The sequence below is a fragment of the Capricornis sumatraensis genome, chromosome 4 (assembly GCF_032405125.1).
Source record: "Capricornis sumatraensis isolate serow.1 chromosome 4, serow.2, whole genome shotgun sequence".
NCBI classification, from domain to species: domain Eukaryota; kingdom Metazoa; phylum Chordata; class Mammalia; order Artiodactyla; family Bovidae; genus Capricornis; species Capricornis sumatraensis.
In genome coordinates, this window is record NC_091072.1 from 107,669,700 (window position 1) to 107,687,427 (window position 17,728).

The following is a 17,728-nucleotide window of genomic DNA, read 5'->3' on the forward strand; positions in this document are numbered from 1 at the left end:
TTTCACTTACATTGTTTTCATTTATGTAACTTTAGAAATAAATGTGTCAATTTCATTTAGTTCAGTTCAGTCCTTCAGTTGTATCCGACTCTTTGCAGCCCCATGGACTGCAGCATGCCAGGCTTCCCTGTCCATCACCAACTCCCAGAGTTTACTCAAACTCATGTTCATTGAGTCAGTGATGCCATCCAACCATCTCATCCTCTGTTGTCCCCTTCTCCTCCCACCTTCACTCTTTCCCATCATCAGGGTCTTCTCCAATAAGTCAGTTCTTCGCCTCAGGTGGCCAAAGTATTGAAGTTTCAGCTTCAGCATCAGTCCTTCCAATGAATATTCAGGACTGATTTCCTTTAGGAAGGACTGATTGGATCTCCTTGCTGTCCAATGACAGCAATTTATGTTAAGGAATATTAAAGTTGAAATTTAAATTACAAAAGAAGTTAACTTTTTCTTTTTAAACAATTGAACTGCAACAAACATATGTCTAAACAATTCTTTACCAATCAGAGCACATCATTTATAGAATCTTAATGGTCTAGTCAAGGCTATGGTTTTTCCTGTGGTCATGTATAGACGTGAGAGTTGGACTGTGAAGAAGGCTGAGCACCGAAGAATTGATGCTTTTGAACTGTGGTGCTGGAGAAGACTCTTGAGAGTCCCTTGGACTGCAAGGAGAGCCAACCTGTCCATTCTGAAAGAGATCAACCCTCGGATTTCTTTGGAAGGAATGATGCTAAAGCTGAAACTCCAGTACTTTGGCCACCTCATGTGAAGAGTTGACTCATTGGAAAAGACTCTGATGCTGGGAGGGATTGGGGGCAGGAGGAAAAGGGGACGACAGAGGATGAGATGGCTGGATGGCATCACCGACTCGATGGACGTGAGTCTGAGTGAACTCCGGGAGTTGGTGATGGACAGGGAGGCCTGGCGTGCTGTGATTCATGGGGTCGCAAAGAGTAGGACATGACTGAGTGACTGAACTGAACTGAACTGAATAGATTTTACAAACATTAACAAAATAAATTTCAAAGCATCCTCAGGATAGATATGATTTCTATTCCACTCAGTTTATACACAAGGACAGATCACACTAATACAGAGTGAAGTATGTATGTAAAGTTGATGGACATAAACAAAACTGGGATTGAGATCATAATTTGATCAAATCATGACTCCAGAGATAAAAATTAGCAGCAAAAAAAAAAAGATATTCAAAACTATTTTAAAATACTCTGGCTCATTAAAAAAAAAAAGATTTGAAGTTTCTTTTAGAATACATACAACATCATAATAGAAATTACATCTCCTCAGAAGTTATTTTTGTTATTGGTGTTTTGTATCTGTTTTACTATGTGTGTGTGTGTGTGTATCTTTATGTTAAATATACCCAGTGAGTTTATGTTAAATTGTTTATTAGAGTTTTATAGGTTGTGACATGTCCTGATAGAAAATTTTCAGGTCTGTTGTCTTGGTTTATAATTGACTCATGCTCAGGGTAAATTTAGACTTAGGTTATTTTCTAATCTTAACCACATTTTATCGATTTTGCCTGTCACAGTAAACATGACTGTTTGCATACTAGATAGAAGGGTCTGGATGAAAGCTTCAGAAGCAGGTCTTTGAGGTTAATCCCCTACCTCAATGTGCAACTTTGACCCAGTTGATTTAGTCAAATTAAAATAAATAATACTGTCTAAAATATAGGGCTTCCCAGGTGGCTCAGGGGTAAGATTCCATTTGCCAAGTAAGAGACACAAGTTTGATCCCTGGGTCAGGAAGATCCCCTGGAGAAAGAAAGGCAACCCACTCCAGTATTCTTGCCTGGAGAATGCCACAGACAGAGGCATTTGGTGGGTTACAGTCCATGGGATAGCAAAAGAGTTGGACACAACTTGGTGACTAAACAACAACAATCTAAAATATATCCTTTCTCATGGTTAACAGGGGTATAAGGAGAGATCTGTATCTAGCTTAGATTTATATTCCTAGATTAGTATGTCACACAGAGTGGATATTTGAATGCTTTAGTTAATATACTTCTTTTATGTGCTCAAGAGCACCAAAAAATGCTTTTTTATTGATATATTTCACTAATTTATGTTAGCAAAGGAAATAAAAGCAAATCATATTTTCTCTAAAAATAAAATGACCTTTAATAACCAGTTTAATAATGCTGAATGCTTTTTAAAACTTCTTTCTTGAAAAACATTTTTTTTAAATAATGAAAAAAGAACCTTCCAAATGTATCAGGACAAGTTCAAAAACAGCAATATCCTTGAACCTGAGCAACATTTTTACCATCTGTCAGCATTTAACCAACTCTTCCAGATCCAAGATCAAGTACCTGAATTGAAATGCCTGAGCCATAGCCAGCCTAGCCAAAGCATTTAACTCACACAATGGAAACAGTGAGAGACTTTATTTTGGGGGGCTCCAAAATAACTGCAAATGGTGACTGCAGCCATGAAATCAAAAGATGCTTGCTCCTTGGAAGAAAAACTATGACCAACCTGGACAGCATATTAAAAAGCAGGGACATTACTTTGCCAACAAAGGTCCATCTAGTCAAAGGTATGGCTTTTCCAGTAGTCATGTATGGATGTGAGAGTTGGACTATAAAGAAGGCTGAGCACGGAAGAACTGAAGCTTCTCAACTGTGGTGTTGGAGAAGACTCTTGAGAGTCCCTTGGACTGCAAGGAGATACAACCAGTCAATCCTAAAAGAGATCAGTCCTGAATATTCATTGGAAGGACTGATACTGAAGCTGAAACCCCAATACTTTGGCCACCTGATGTGAAGAACTGACTCATTTGAAAAGACCCTGATTCTGGGAAAGACTGAAGGTGGGAGGAGAAGGGGATGACAGAGAATGAGATGGTTGGATGGCATCACTGACTCGATGGACATAAGTTTGAGTAAGCTCCAAGAGTTGGTGATGGACAGGGTAATCTGGCATGCTGCAGTCCATGGGGTCACAAAGAGTCGGACATGACTGAGCGACTGAACTGACTGAGTTGATGATCTGTCTGGGATACTAAAGTGGGAGTAACCCAGGACAATCAAAGGTGTCAGTAATTTCTGATTTACCGGATGCTACTGTTGATTCATCCCCCAATGTTCCACCTCGATCATCCTAATGGTAAACTAAATTCATCTATAGGGGAAAAAAAGTATTTCTGCTTCTCAGCTATGGATTTCCATTATCTGAAAACACCTTTCAAGTACACACAGCTCTGATCAAACAGATCTTACCCCATTCCATTCAATCTTTCACTTACAGAACCTCAGAGTGCCATCCTATCAAAGCCTCTTCCTAGGGAAGCCAGCATCTAATAACTTCTCATAGAAGTTCAGCCACTTTTTTATGCCTAGGACAACTGTGTAGGGCCACCTCAGCTTCAGATCTCCCTGTGGTGCTGGCTGGTGCTGGCCAGGCAGAGGCGCCATCCAATGGGCTGCAACTACACATTCTCCAATGAGGCCTGTATCACAACCTTGTGGAGATGAGCACTCTTAAGTTGGTCCTCCTTTGGGTACTCTTCCTCAGCATAAAATATGCTTATATTTTGTTTCACATCTTTATAATTACTCTCTTAACATAGTTTATTACCATTTTATGTTAAATTTTGCTTGGATGAATTCCTGTGTGTCATCTGTCTCCTAACATAACCCATTTAGTAAGGATAGCTCCAAGTGTGCACCATGATTGAAAGCAGAAAACAATGAAGAGTGCTTAATCCTGGAGAGTTTAATCAGCTACTGAAAAACAGATTGAAGAAATGGAGACTTTTCACACCAAGAGATATATTATTTAAGGTATTTAAAAATACAGTCCTTAACTTGTGTCTGAAAACTTGAATTTTTTTTAACTTTACTTTTTATTTAGAGGATAATTACTTGACAATACGATGGTGTCTGTCATACATCAACATGAATCGGCCATAGGTATACATATATCCCCTCCCTCTTGAACTTTCCTCCCACCTCCCTCCCCACATGCCCTCTAGATTCCCTGAGTAAATTCCCACTGGCTATCTATTTTACTTATGGTAATGTATATGTTTCAACACTACTCTCCCAAAGCATCCCACCTTCTCCCTTCCCCACTGTGTCCAAAAGTCTTCTTTATGTCTGCATCTCTTCTTTGCTGCCCTGCAAATAGGATCATCACTACCCTTTCTAGATTCTACATATATGTATTAATATACAATATTTGTCTTTCTCTTTCTGACTTATTTCACTCTGTATATTAGGTTCTAGTTTCTAAGGAAACCATCACTCTGACAGGAATGACTCACCATGCCTAAACTGTTTGTGAAAACAACAATTTATGTTGACCATCTGATTAGCTTCGGGGAGTCTGGAATTTTGATACATGCTAGGTAGAGAAAGGGTGTTCACATGACTAGCCCCCAATAGAAATCTGGTATCTGAAACTATAATGAGCTCCCCTGGTTGGCAACATTTCACACTGTTGTCACAACTCACTGCTAGGAGAAGTAAGTACATTCTGTCTGACACCCACTGGAATAGGACCCTTAGAAGTATACGCCTGCTTTCCTCCAGACTCCATTCCATGCATTTTTACCCTTGTCTGATTTTCCTTTGTATCTTTTCACTGTAATAAATTATAACTGGGAGTAAAACTTTTTCCTGAATTCTGTCAGTTCTCCTACTGAATTATCAAAACTGGAGGTGGTCTTGGGGAATCTTCAACACAGAAACACAGGCAGGGAATGATAAGAAAAGGCAAAGGTTGAAGCAAGGACACAAATAAAACTCGTTGAAATAAAAGAAAAATGTATTATAAAATTCAAATTATTTTTTGAAATCTCTAAGAGCCAAACTCATGTTACATACACAGAGGAAAGACTACACAGAAGAACTGTACAAAAAAGATCTTTATGACCAAGATAATCAGGATGGTGTGATCACTCACCTAGAGCCAGACATACTGGAATGTGAAGTCAAGTGGGCTTTAGGAAGCATCACTACAAACAAAGCTAGTGGAGGTGATGGAATTCCAGTTGAGCTGTTTCAAATCCTGAAAGATGGTGCTGTGAAATGCTTCACTCAATATGCCAGCAAATATGGAAAACTCAGCAGAGGGCACAGAACTGGAAAAGGTCAGTTTTCAATCCAATCCCAAAGAAAGGCAATGCCAAAGAATGCTCAAACTACTGCACAATTGTACTCATCTCACAGGCTAGTAAAGTAATGCTCAAAATTCTCCAAGCCAGGCTTCAGCAATACGTGAACCATGAACTTCCAGATGTTCAAGCTGGTTTTATAAAAGGCACAGGAACCAGAGATCAAATTGCCAACATCTGCTGGATCATTGAAAAAGCAAGAGAGTGTCCAGAAAAACATCTATTTCTTTCTGCTTTATTGACTATGCCAAAGCCTTTGACTGCACAAGCTGGAATCAAGATTGCCAGGAGAAATATCAATAACCTCAGATATGTAGGAGGAAAGTGAAGAGGAACTAAAAAGCCTTTTAATGAAAGTGAAAGAGGAGAGTGAAAAAGTGGGCTTAAAGCTCAACATTCAGAAAACTAAGATCATGGCATCCGGTCCCATCACTTCATGGCAGATAGATGGGGAAACAGTGGAAACAGTGGCTGACTTTATTTTGGGGGGCTCCAAAATCACTGCAGATGGCGATTGCAGCCATGAAATTAAAAGACACTTACTCCTTGGAAGGAAAGTTATGACCAACCTAGACAGCATATTAAGAAGCAGGGACATTACTTTGCCAACAAAGGTCCATCTAGTCAAGGCTATGGTTTTTCCAGTAGTCATATATGGATGTGAGAGTTGGACTATAAAGAAAGAGAGGTGGAATGATTTGGGAGAATGGTAATGAAACATGTATATTATCATGTAAGAAACGAATTGCCAGTCTATGTTCGATATAGGATACAGGATGCTTGGGGCTGGTGCACGGGGATGATCCAGAGAGATGATATGGGGTGGGACGTGGGAGGGGGGTTCAGGATTGGGAACTCATGTACACCCGTGGCTGATTCATGTCAATGTATGGCAAAACCAATACAGTATTGTAAAGAAAAATAAAGTAAAAATAAAAATTTTAAAAAAAAAACTAAAAAAAAAAAAAAGAAAAGAAAGCTGAGCACCGAAGAATTGATACTTTTGAACTGTGTTGTTGGAGAAGACTCTTGAGAGTCCCTTGGACTGCAAGGAGATCCAACCAGTCCATCCTAAAGGAGATCAGTCCTCGGTATTCATTGGAAGGACTGATGTTGAAGTTGAAACTCCAAAACTTTGGCCACCTGATGTGAAGAGCTGAGTCATTGGAAAAGACCCTGATGCTGGGAAAGATTGAGGGCAGGAGGAGAAGGGAACAACAGAGGATAAGATGGTTGGATACATCATTGACTCGATGGACATGGGTTTGGGTGGACTCCGGGAGTTGATGATGGACAGGGAGGCCTGGCACGCTGAAGTTCATGGGGTCACAAAGAGTCAGACACAACTGAGTGACTGAACTCAACATGTTACATAACATTAAATTAGTATTGCAATCACCAAATTGGAGAAACTGGCCAAATCCACAGATAAAAAGATGAGGTCAGAAAACTTGGTATATCAAAGGCAACAAGAATGCTGATCTAGCCTGAAAACAGATAATTCTAGATAAATAAGCCTATGCCGTGGATATAGAGGAAATAACCAAAGACAGAATAGAGGAAAAATTTCCAGAATCAAAGTTAATGGAAAAGATTCATATTTAAACATATTGTGCTAAAATCTCAATTCTAAGAAAAATGAATAAGTTCTTCAAACTTTCAGAATGTGCATTCACATTGTCTACTACACTAATTGGAATTCTTGGATGAAAAATATTAGAAAAAGACTCTGTTTAAGCAGAAAAAACAGTTATGTAAATATCCAGCCATTCTCAGACTCAATGAGAAAGAAGACTTTAAAAAAATCAGGCTCCAATAAGACACGACTGGAATCTCAACTCCACTATAACTCTACTAAGTAATTTGGAAGTCTTTGCCAATGGAAAGTTTTTCAGATCCTAAGTCACCAAAAAATAAAATAGCAAAAATAAATAAAAACTCAATGTCCACCATATCCACCAAGAAAGAAATCATATTAACATTATGTTTTACAATATTTTCAAAATTAAAATCATCAGGTGATAGAAAATTTCAACAGATTATTCAGGGTTATTTTATACCTAACAAAGTTATCGGGTATGTTTGAAAGCAACACTTAGGAAATGCAGATCTCATGAATAATTTTTGAGACAACAAGTTTATTCTATTTGAGGGTAACTTCTTTCCCATCAAGAGATAATTTAAGGAATCAAAAATGTGCAACAATTAATATAAATTATAATTAATAAATATTTTTTAAAAATATAGAGATCTAGGTATAACAATGTTTGTTAATATGGTTATAAAATTGAGGGTAAAAGCCAAAAAGCATAGATTTATAAGATTTTTAAATCATTTGTATAAAAGCATTGTAGACCCAGATCTAAATAACAACAACTTGGGAAAGCAAATAAAGTAATTTAAAGGAAACTAAATTTCTTATCATAGCCAAATTTAATACTTTGTTATTAAATTTGGTAACTGGAAAAATATTTTGAAGAGACTATTGGAAAAATTTTAAGCCAATAACTAGTAAAAGTAAAATAAGAATTTCTGTATTCTAGTTTTCTAGAAAAACAAAACAAATAAAATGTAGCCTATGTAATAAGAAGGAAAAAAACAGCAATAAAACAGAGAGAGTATACTAGGACCTAAAACAACGTTGGAGGGTATTAACTATAAATAAAGTAGAAATTACACTCCAAAAAGGGACTTAAATAGAGTAAGATTAATTATTATATGCTAATAAAAGTTAAAAAGTATAGAGAGCAATCCTGAACATTAGGTCGAAGAACTCCCACTTACTAAGTGATTAATATGTATAAGGCATGTGCTAAAAAGTTCTTTATGGATGCTATCTTATTTAATCTTCAAAATAACCACATAGTGTGTTAGAACATTCAGTTCAGTTCAGTCGCTCAGTCGTGTCCCACTCTTTGAGACCCCATGAATCACAGCACACCAGGCCTCCCTGTCCATCACCAACTCGCGGAGTTCACTCAGACTCACGTCCATCGAGTCAGTGATGCCATCCAGCCATCTCATCCTCGGTTGTCCCCTTCTCCTCCTGCCCCCAATCCCTCCCAGCATCAGAGTCTTTTCCAGTGAGTCAACTCTTCGCATGCGGTGGCCAAAGTACTGGAGTTTCAGCTTTAGCATCATTCCTTCCAAAGAAATCCCAGGGTTGATCTCCTTCAGAATGGACTGATTGGATCTCCTTGCAGTCCAAGGGACTCGCAAGAGTCTTCTCCAACAGCACAGTTCAAAAGCATCAATTCTTCAGTGCTCAGCTTTCTTCACAGTCCAACTCTCACATCCATACATGACCACAGGAAAAACCATAGCCTTGACTAGACGGACCTTAGTCGGCAAAGTAATGTCTCTGCTTTTGAATATGCTATCTAGGTTGGTCATAACTTTTCTTCCAAGGAGTAAGTGTCTTTTAATTTCATGGCTGCATTCACCATCTGTAGTGATTTTGGAGCCCAAAAAAATAAAGTCAGCCACTGTTTCCACTGTTTCCCCATCTATTTCCCATGAAGTGATGGGACCAGATGCCATGATCTTCGTTTTCTGAATGCTGAGCTTTAAGCCAACTTTTTCACTCTCCACTTTCACTTTCATCAAGAGGCTTTTTAGTTCCTCTTCGCTTTCTGCCAGTTATAACATTATTATGTTACAAAAATGTGTGTTAGTCACTCAGTTGTGTCCAATTCTTAGTGACCCCATGGACTGTAACCTGCCAGGCTTCTCTGTCCACAGGATTTTCCAGGCAAGAATAACAGGAGTGGGTTACCATTTCCTACTCCAGGGGATCTTCCCAACCCAGGGACTGAACCCAGGTGTCCTGCATTGCAGGCAGATTCTTTATCATTTGAGCCACCAGGATTACAAAAATACTATTTCTTTATTTAAAAGATAAGGAAACTACGACTCAGTCTTTCATCTCAGTTACTAGTTTAACTGTAAAATCTGTGCTTTTAATCTAATAACATAGCACCAAAATATAAAGCAAAATTATGAAAATATGGTAACAATGGTAGACAATTCCAGCCTATTATCTGTCAAAGTTAAACAAAACAAAACAATAAAATATTGATTTAAGAACAAAATTAATGATTAAAATTAACCTCGTGTATATAAAAACTTGTAGTTATTAACAGAGATCAAAGGCACTTTTTAAATGTCTATGGAATATTTACAAATTTACCTATAATATACCATAAAAGCCCCATTCCTTCAGAGGATTCATTTTTTTCCTTTCATCTTAATGCCAAGGATAACAAAAGAAAATTACTAGAATTTCACAATAAAAATTAAACTAAAAAACTCAGTACCAACTACATATACAAAACACTTTTAAAAACAAACTGCTAAAGAAAAGCTCAATGATAAATTTATGTTTTAAAAAAGCACATTTGTTTAAAAAACAAAAAGTGAAACAACTTCACATCTACATATCCTAAATAAAATCATAGCATGGAAAATCTAATATATTTAAATAATATATGATGAAAAACATAGATTTAAGCTGGGAACACAATGGGTCAAGTAAAATGTAAGCTGTCTCAACATAGGTTGAAAAGATATTTAATAAAACTAAGAACACATCTCTTCATGAAGACATTTGAAAAATTAAAAATAGGATAGGTAAGAGTTAACAATACATAATAACATTAAAATTAGTGAGAAAACTACACTGTCCATCATTATCACTATCTAACATCTTGAAGTTCTATTCAATGCAAAAGTCAAGAAAAAGATATCACAAAATTATAACCTGAATGACAGGTGTATAATTATAAAAACCATTCTCTTATCATTATTTTCAGGTAAAAAAATACATACTTGCAAAACTCAAAAAGATTAGCTTCAAATTATTATAATTTAAGAACTAAAACAATATACAAAATTAAGTATTACATACAAGGAAAACTTGCTAGAATACCTAACAGAAAAAAATACTAAAAAATTTTAAAAATCAAAATCAAAACAGTAACCTTAATGAAAAATGTGGGGGGCATAGGTAAATAAACTGTAAGACTGTAATACATAAAAGTACACACATGATTGATAAAGGAAACTGAAGATGATTAAAAGAAATGGAAAGCTATCCCATGTACTTGAATTGGAAGAATTAATATTGCTAAAATGGTCACACTATCCAAGGCAATCTACAGATTTAATGCAATCTCTATCAAATTACTCATGACATTTTCCCCAGAACTAGAACAAATAATCCTAAAGTTTACATGGATCCATAAAGATCCAGAATTGCCAAAGCAATCCTGATGAAAAACAACAGAAGAGGAAGCATAACCCTCCCAGACTTCAGACAATACTACAAACTGCAGTAATCAAAACAGTATGGTATTTTCATAAAACAGACATATGGATCAATGGAACAGAACAGATAGCCCCAAAATAAACCCATATACCTATGGTCAAGTAACCTTGACAAAGGAGGCATACCATGGAGAAAAGATGGTCTTTTGGGCAAGTGGTGTTGGAAATGCTGGACAGCGCATGTAAATCAATGAAGTAAGAATACATTTAAAGATTATGTTTTCTTAGATCAGTTCCCATAGCAATAGAAATAAAAGCAAAGATAAACATATGCAATCAAATCAAACTTAAAAGCTTTTACACTACAAAGGAAATCATAAACAAAATGAAAAGGCAACCACAGGCTGGGAGAAAATATTTGCAAATAATGCCAACAATAAAGGCTTATTTTCCAAAATATTCAAATGGCTCATACACCTCAAGAAGAAATAAACAACCCAATCTAAAAATAAGAAGACCTAAATAAACATTTCTCAAAAAAAGACATAAATAGTCAATACACACTTGAAAAGATGCTCAACATCACTAATTATTAGAGAAATTCAAATCAAAACTATAATGAAGTATTACCTCACATTGATCAGAATGATTATCAAATAATATAATAAATGCTGCTGGAGAGGGTGAGAAGAAAAAAGAGCCCTCATACACTGTTGGTGAAAATATAAATTGGTACCGCCACTATGGAAAACAGTATAAATGTTCCTTAAAAGACTAAAAATAGAGTTACCATATGATCCAGCCATCCTGTTCCTGGCATACATCTGGAGAAAACTCTAACTCAACTTACATTCACCCCAATGTTCATAGCAGCACTATTTACAGTAGCCAAGACATGGAAGAAGCCTAAATGTCCATCAACAGATGAATGGATAAAGAAGATGTGGTATATAGATATCCAATAGAATATAACTCAGCCATAAAGTAACAAAATAATGTCACTTACAGCAACATGGATGGCCCTAGAGATTATCATACTCAGTGAAGTAAATCAGACAAAGAAAGACAAATATCATTATAGCATCATTTATAGGTGGAATCAAAAATATGATACAAATGAACCTATTTGTAAAAGTCTATTTACAAAACATACTCTCAGACATAAAAAATTAACTAACTTTCCAAAGGGAAAATGGAGTTGGGAGGGATAAATTAAGAGTTTGGGATTAGCAGAGACAAGCTACTACATATAAAGTAAATAAACAACAAGGACCCACTGTAAAACACAGGATATATTCAATATCTTGTAAAAAACTATTATAGAAAAGAATATGAAAGAGAATATACATATAGATATTTAATATATACCTGAATGACTTCGCTATACACCAGAAACAAACACAACATTGTTAATCAACTATACTTCAATAAGTTTTTTTTTTAATTTTTAAAAACACATGTATGAGAAACACCACCAAACTAGTTTAAATAAATACCAGAATCTTGATTGAAATAGGAAACGATCTTCAAATAAAAGTATGTTAATTGCAATTACAATCAAAATCTCAACAGACTCTTTCCTAGGTTATAAGCAAATTGAGAGCTGAATTTGTGTTATATGTTATATGAAATTGTATGAGACTAGAAATGTACATAACAGATAATAGTTGCATAATAAAAACTTTCTGGTGAGTGGTTAAAGTAATAAATTGATCCTAGTTGGGTCTGAGGGAAAGGATGGCAAGACGAAGTAAAAATCCAGCAGGAAAAAAAATTTTTTTAAGTAAGAAATTATTAAGAAGAGGATAAGTACTATAAAAGATAAGATACTACAATACTTGTGCAAGAATGATAGAATAGTCCTAGTTCATAACTTAATGTATAATCTTTATTATGTGTATACGTGTGTTAAGCACTTCAGTCATGTCTGACTCTGTGCAACTCTGTGCTATGGATGGTAGCCTGCCAGTTCCTCTGTCCATGGGATTCTCCTGACAGGAATACTGGAGTGGGTTGTCACGCTCTCCTCCAGGGGATCTTCCCAACCCAGGGATCAAACCCGCAAGTCCTGTGACTTCTGCATTGGCAGACAGATTCTTTACAATGTACCACCTGGGAAGCCCATTGTAAATCAACTATATTTCAATTTAAATAAATAATTAATTAAAATTTAAAAACCTAAAATTATATCAAGGATATTTATCATAGTATTATTTATAATAAAATAAATTATAAACAATATAAATGTTTAGATGATAGGAAATTGTGAAATCTTGCTGTCTCCATATATTGAAATATAATCACTATAAATAAATTTTTCAAAAAATAATTATTAGCATAGAAAAACTCTCGTGAGAAATTAAGACATAAAATACATAGCATATTTCCAGTTTCATTTTTATATATGAGAAAAATAAGATAAAAATATATCACAATATACCTCAGGTAAATTTTCAATTTTTTCTTCATACATTTTCTGTTTCCTGAATTGCCCATAAGAAAGAATACTTTTTAAAGGAAAATGAGAAGATATTTCCCCCTGTGATTCCAATAATGAGATATGAAATGATTTCATTAAATGTCTATCAGAAAGCAGAAGTAATCCTAAGAATTTAAACAAATCTCAAAATTTTGATATCTTCACAGTTTCCACTTTTAAAATAATTTAGGACTTAATTTCATTATATTAATTAAGTAAATAAGGCAAATTGCATTAATTTAAACAATTCAGATAGTGATCTTTTCTAACTTGAGCTTATATAAGATATAATCTTGGTTCTCATTTCCTTTTAGGCTTTTTGCTGCTAGAAATGTTAAAATAACATGATTACTAAATATACCTCCATTTCAAAGTGCCATAGAACTACTCTGAAGGTAAAAATCTGGAAAAGAAACAAGAAAATGTAATACTTACTGTGGGCAAGAAGTACTAAACGGGATTAAGACTATTGTTCCATAAATGTAGAATAATAAAAAGACACAATTTTAAAAGAGGGAAGTGTAGAGAGAAGGAAAATGTGTTTTAAGACACAGTAGAATATACCAAAAGAATTTATATGTATGTCTTTACTCTTATTAACAGATATGCCAAATGAATCTAAGCAAACTCAGTATCGCATGTGTTAGGTTAATGACGCCTATTAAAAAATACGGCCTTCCCAAGTGGCATTAGTGGTAAAGAACCTGCCTGAAAATGCAGGCGACATGAGATGGGGGTTCAATCCCTGGATCGGGAAGATCCCCTGAGGAGCACATGGCAACCTACTGCAGTATTCTTCCCTGGAGAATCCCATGGACAGAGAAGCCTGGCAGGCTACAGTCCATAGGCTTGCGAAGAGTCAGACACAACTAAAGCAACTTAGCACACATGCATTAAAAAAGAATCAATATAGTGGAAATAAGTATACTACCCAAAGCAATCTATAGATTCAATGCAATCCCTGTCAAGCTACCAGTGGTATTTTTCAGAAAACTAGAACAAATAATTTCACAATTTGTATGGAAATACAAAAAACCTCAAATAGCCAAAGCAATCTTCAGAAAGAAGAATGGAACTGGAGGAATCAACCTGCCTGACTTCAGGCTCTACTACAAAGCCACAGTCATCAAGATAGTATGGTACTGGCACAAAGACAGAAATATAGATCAATGGAACAAAATAGAAAGCCCAGAAATAAAGCCACACACCTATAGACACCTTATCTTTGACAAAGGAGGCAAGAATACACAATGGATTAAAGACAATCTCTTTAACAAGTGGTGCTGGGAAAACTGGTCAACCACTTGTAAAAGAATGAAACTAGAACACTTTCTAACACCGCACACAAAAATAAACTCAAAATGGATTAAAGATCTAAACGTAAGACCAGAAACTATAAAACTCCTAGAGGAGAACATAGGCAAAACACTCTCCGACATAAATCACAGCAGGATCCTCTATGACCCACCTCCCAGAATATTGGAAATAAAAGCAAAAATAAACAAATGGCACCTAATTAAAATTAAAAGGTTCTGCACAACAAAGGAAACTACAAACAAGGTGAAAAGACAGCCTTCAGAATGGGAGAAAATAATAGCAAATGAAGCAACTGACAAACAACTAATCTCAAAAATATACAAGCAACTCCTGCAGCTCAATTCCAGAAAAATAAACAACCCAATCAAAAAACGGGCCAAAGAACTAAACAGACATTTCTCCAAAGAAGACATACAGATGGCTAACAAACATGAAAAGATGCTCAACATCACTCATTATCAGAGAAATGCAAATCAAAACCACAATGAAATACCATTTCACGCCAGTCAGAATGGCTGCTATCCAAAAGTCTACAAGCAATAAATGCTGGAGAGGGTGTGGAGAAAAGGGAACCCTCTTACACTGTTGATGGGAATGCAAACTAGTAGAGCCACTATGGAGAACAGTGTGGAGATTCCTTAAAAAACTGGAACTAGAACTGCCTTATGACCCAGCAATCCCACTGCTGGGCAAACACACAGAGGAAGCCAGAATTGAAAGAGACAGGTGTACCCCAATGTTCATCGCAGCACTGTTTATAATAGCCAGGACATGGAAACAACCTAGATGTCCATCAGCAGATGAATGGATAAGAAAGCCGTGGTACACAATGGAGTATTACTCAGCCATTAAAAAGAATACATTTGAGTCAGTTCTAATGAGGTGGATGAAACTGGAGCTGATTTTACAGAGTGAAGTAAGTCAGAAAGAAAAACACCAATACAGTATACTAACGCATATATATGGAATTTAGAAAGATGGTAATGATAACCCTCTATGCGAGACAGTGAAAGAGACACAGATGTATAGAACAGTCTTTTGGACTCTGTGGGAGAGGGCGAGTGTGGGATGATTTGGGAGAATGGCATTGAAACATGTATAATATCATATATGAAACGAATCACCAGACCAGGTTCAATGCATGATACTGGATGCTTGGGGCTGGTGCACTGGGATGACCCAGAGGGATGGTACGGGGAGGGAGGAGGGGGGTGGGTTCAGGATGGGGAACACGTGTATACCTGTGGCGGATTCATGTTGATGTATGGCAAAACCAATACAATATTGTAAAGTAATTAACCTCCAATTAAAATAAATAAATTTATATTAAAAAATAATAATTTTAAGACATTCTTTTAAAAGTTTCCAAAATATTTAGAAGAGCTTATAAAAGTGAATCTTCAGTTCCTTTCTAAAGATACCTTGCTCCAAAACCTTTCCTCACCTACATGTTTCATGGCCTATTAATTTCCAGTCCCATTTTGTCTCTAGTCCCAGCTAGAAAGAAGTGTGGTCAGGAGAGCCATTCCTATCATAAAACTGGCATTGAGTTGGGTCTTAAAAATAGTATCAGTTGCCCCTCAGAACTGTTTTTTACCCTTAAGGATACTCAATAAAGTAACAAGTAATATAGCCTAATTGATACATAATTTAGTGGAGACTGTGGGGGTAAATGTGACTACTGTATTTAAAACTGCACCAGTGGGAAATAACTTATAAAAACTTTCCATAAAGTATCTTATATCAGATTCTACTGAAACTGCTAGGACTTTGAAGTAAAATACTCTGCTGCTGAGAATTCTGCTGAATTATAGTTAACTCCTAGTAGGGATCAAAAGGGATTCCCTGGTGGCTCAGATGGCTCCCTGGCAGTGTGGGAGACCCAGGTTGATCCATGAGTCAGGAAGATCCCCTGGGGAAGGAAATGGTAACCCACTCCAGTACGCTTGTCTGGAGAATTCCAATGACCCAGTCAAATATTCAGCAGCTTATGTTACTCTGAATAAATTCTGTTTTTAAATAGGTACACCAAAGAAAAAGTTCATTTAAACATTACCCTCTAAAACAACCTTAACTTGGCAAAAATAGAAACACTTGAATAGAGGGAAATATTTGGCATGCTCAATTAGTTATTCTATGATATACCTAATCCAGAAATAACCAAATAAGACAGAACATAATTTCTGTTGGAGAGCTGAGGAATATGATTCTGGAAAGAAGACATCCTTCTCTTTCCTAGGTCCCTGTTGGGAATACTCAACCTCAAAAAGAACTGAAGTATATTTTGTAGACTGGAGAAGAACCTGGAATCATTTGATATCTCTAGTCCTAAAATGGAAATACAGTTCTAGCCTAAACTAGTTCTCCTTTACTGGTCAGGAGTCAGAGAGTATAGCCTCTTCTAGACTTCCCTCACCCCTAAAACTTGGATTGAAAGTCACAAACCCATGGATATCCCTGAGTTAGAAGAGAAATTTCTCTCTATTCAATGAGAAAGGCCAGATAATACTGTTCATTGGAGAGAAACTGCCTAAATATACTCCATCCCTGACTGTATCAAAAAATAAAGAGATCTACCTTTGTAAGCTAAATTCAACTAAAAGCACTTTGAGGGTAAACCCTACCATTTTTTCACTTATTGTTTTTTAATTACCACTTTCTAAGAGACCCCAAAAGGCTGAGCAGTACAAGTGTTGAAGGAGCCCACACCCCATAATATGTATAGGCAGAGAAGGATCAAAAGTCACTTTATATGACATAGCAGCTTAAAAGGAGACTTAGATAATTAACAAGATAGTAGAAGTAAAAAATAATGGAACATACATTGGAAAAATAATGGAGTGCACATAGGGGAAAAAACATGAAAAAAAAAATTTTGTGATTTCCTAGGGCTAGAAAATTAGAATATGTAAAAAGAGTCTCCAGAACAAACAAGCCATCACCAGAATAAAGGGTACCTTAAAATTCAGTCAAGAAAATGTAAGTTACTGAAAAAAATTTAGTGTTATAAAAATCAAGTGGAGACGACACAGTTTTTGAAAGAAAAAGAAACCTTAATAGGCATCAAGTATAAATTTAGCATTTAGAAATGTGTAAATAACGAGATTTTAAAAAATGAAGGTCTCATAGTCAAAGACATAATAAAAAAAAAAAAACTTCCCTTATTTGATGGTATATGTTCAGATAAAAGGAGCTTACTGAAGGATTAATTAAAAAAAAATCACACATATTTAAAGATAACCCAATGAAATTTTGACTCTAAAATCAAATCTTTATCACTTTTTAGAGGAAAAAACAGAGCAAATTATTTATACAAAGGAAAAAAGAACTAGATTAGCATATATTTTAATTCTACATATATTATAACACATATAATGCATTGCTATTATGTTTGCTTTAAATGGTCAATTATATTTTAAAGAGTTTAGAAAACAATGAAACAACTTTGTCTTTTACATTTATCCACATATTTATTTTTCTGGAGCTTTTCATTTTTTGGTGGATCAAAATTTCCAT

The 17,728-nt window shown here is 35.7% G+C and overlaps 1 protein-coding gene across 5 annotated transcripts in view; it reads right to left on the reverse strand.

The window, feature by feature from the left end:
* ANKS1B (ankyrin repeat and sterile alpha motif domain containing 1B) overlaps window positions 1-17,728 on the reverse strand; it is a 1,136,988-nt gene that overhangs the window by 866,663 nt on the left and 252,597 nt on the right. The window lies entirely within an intron of this gene.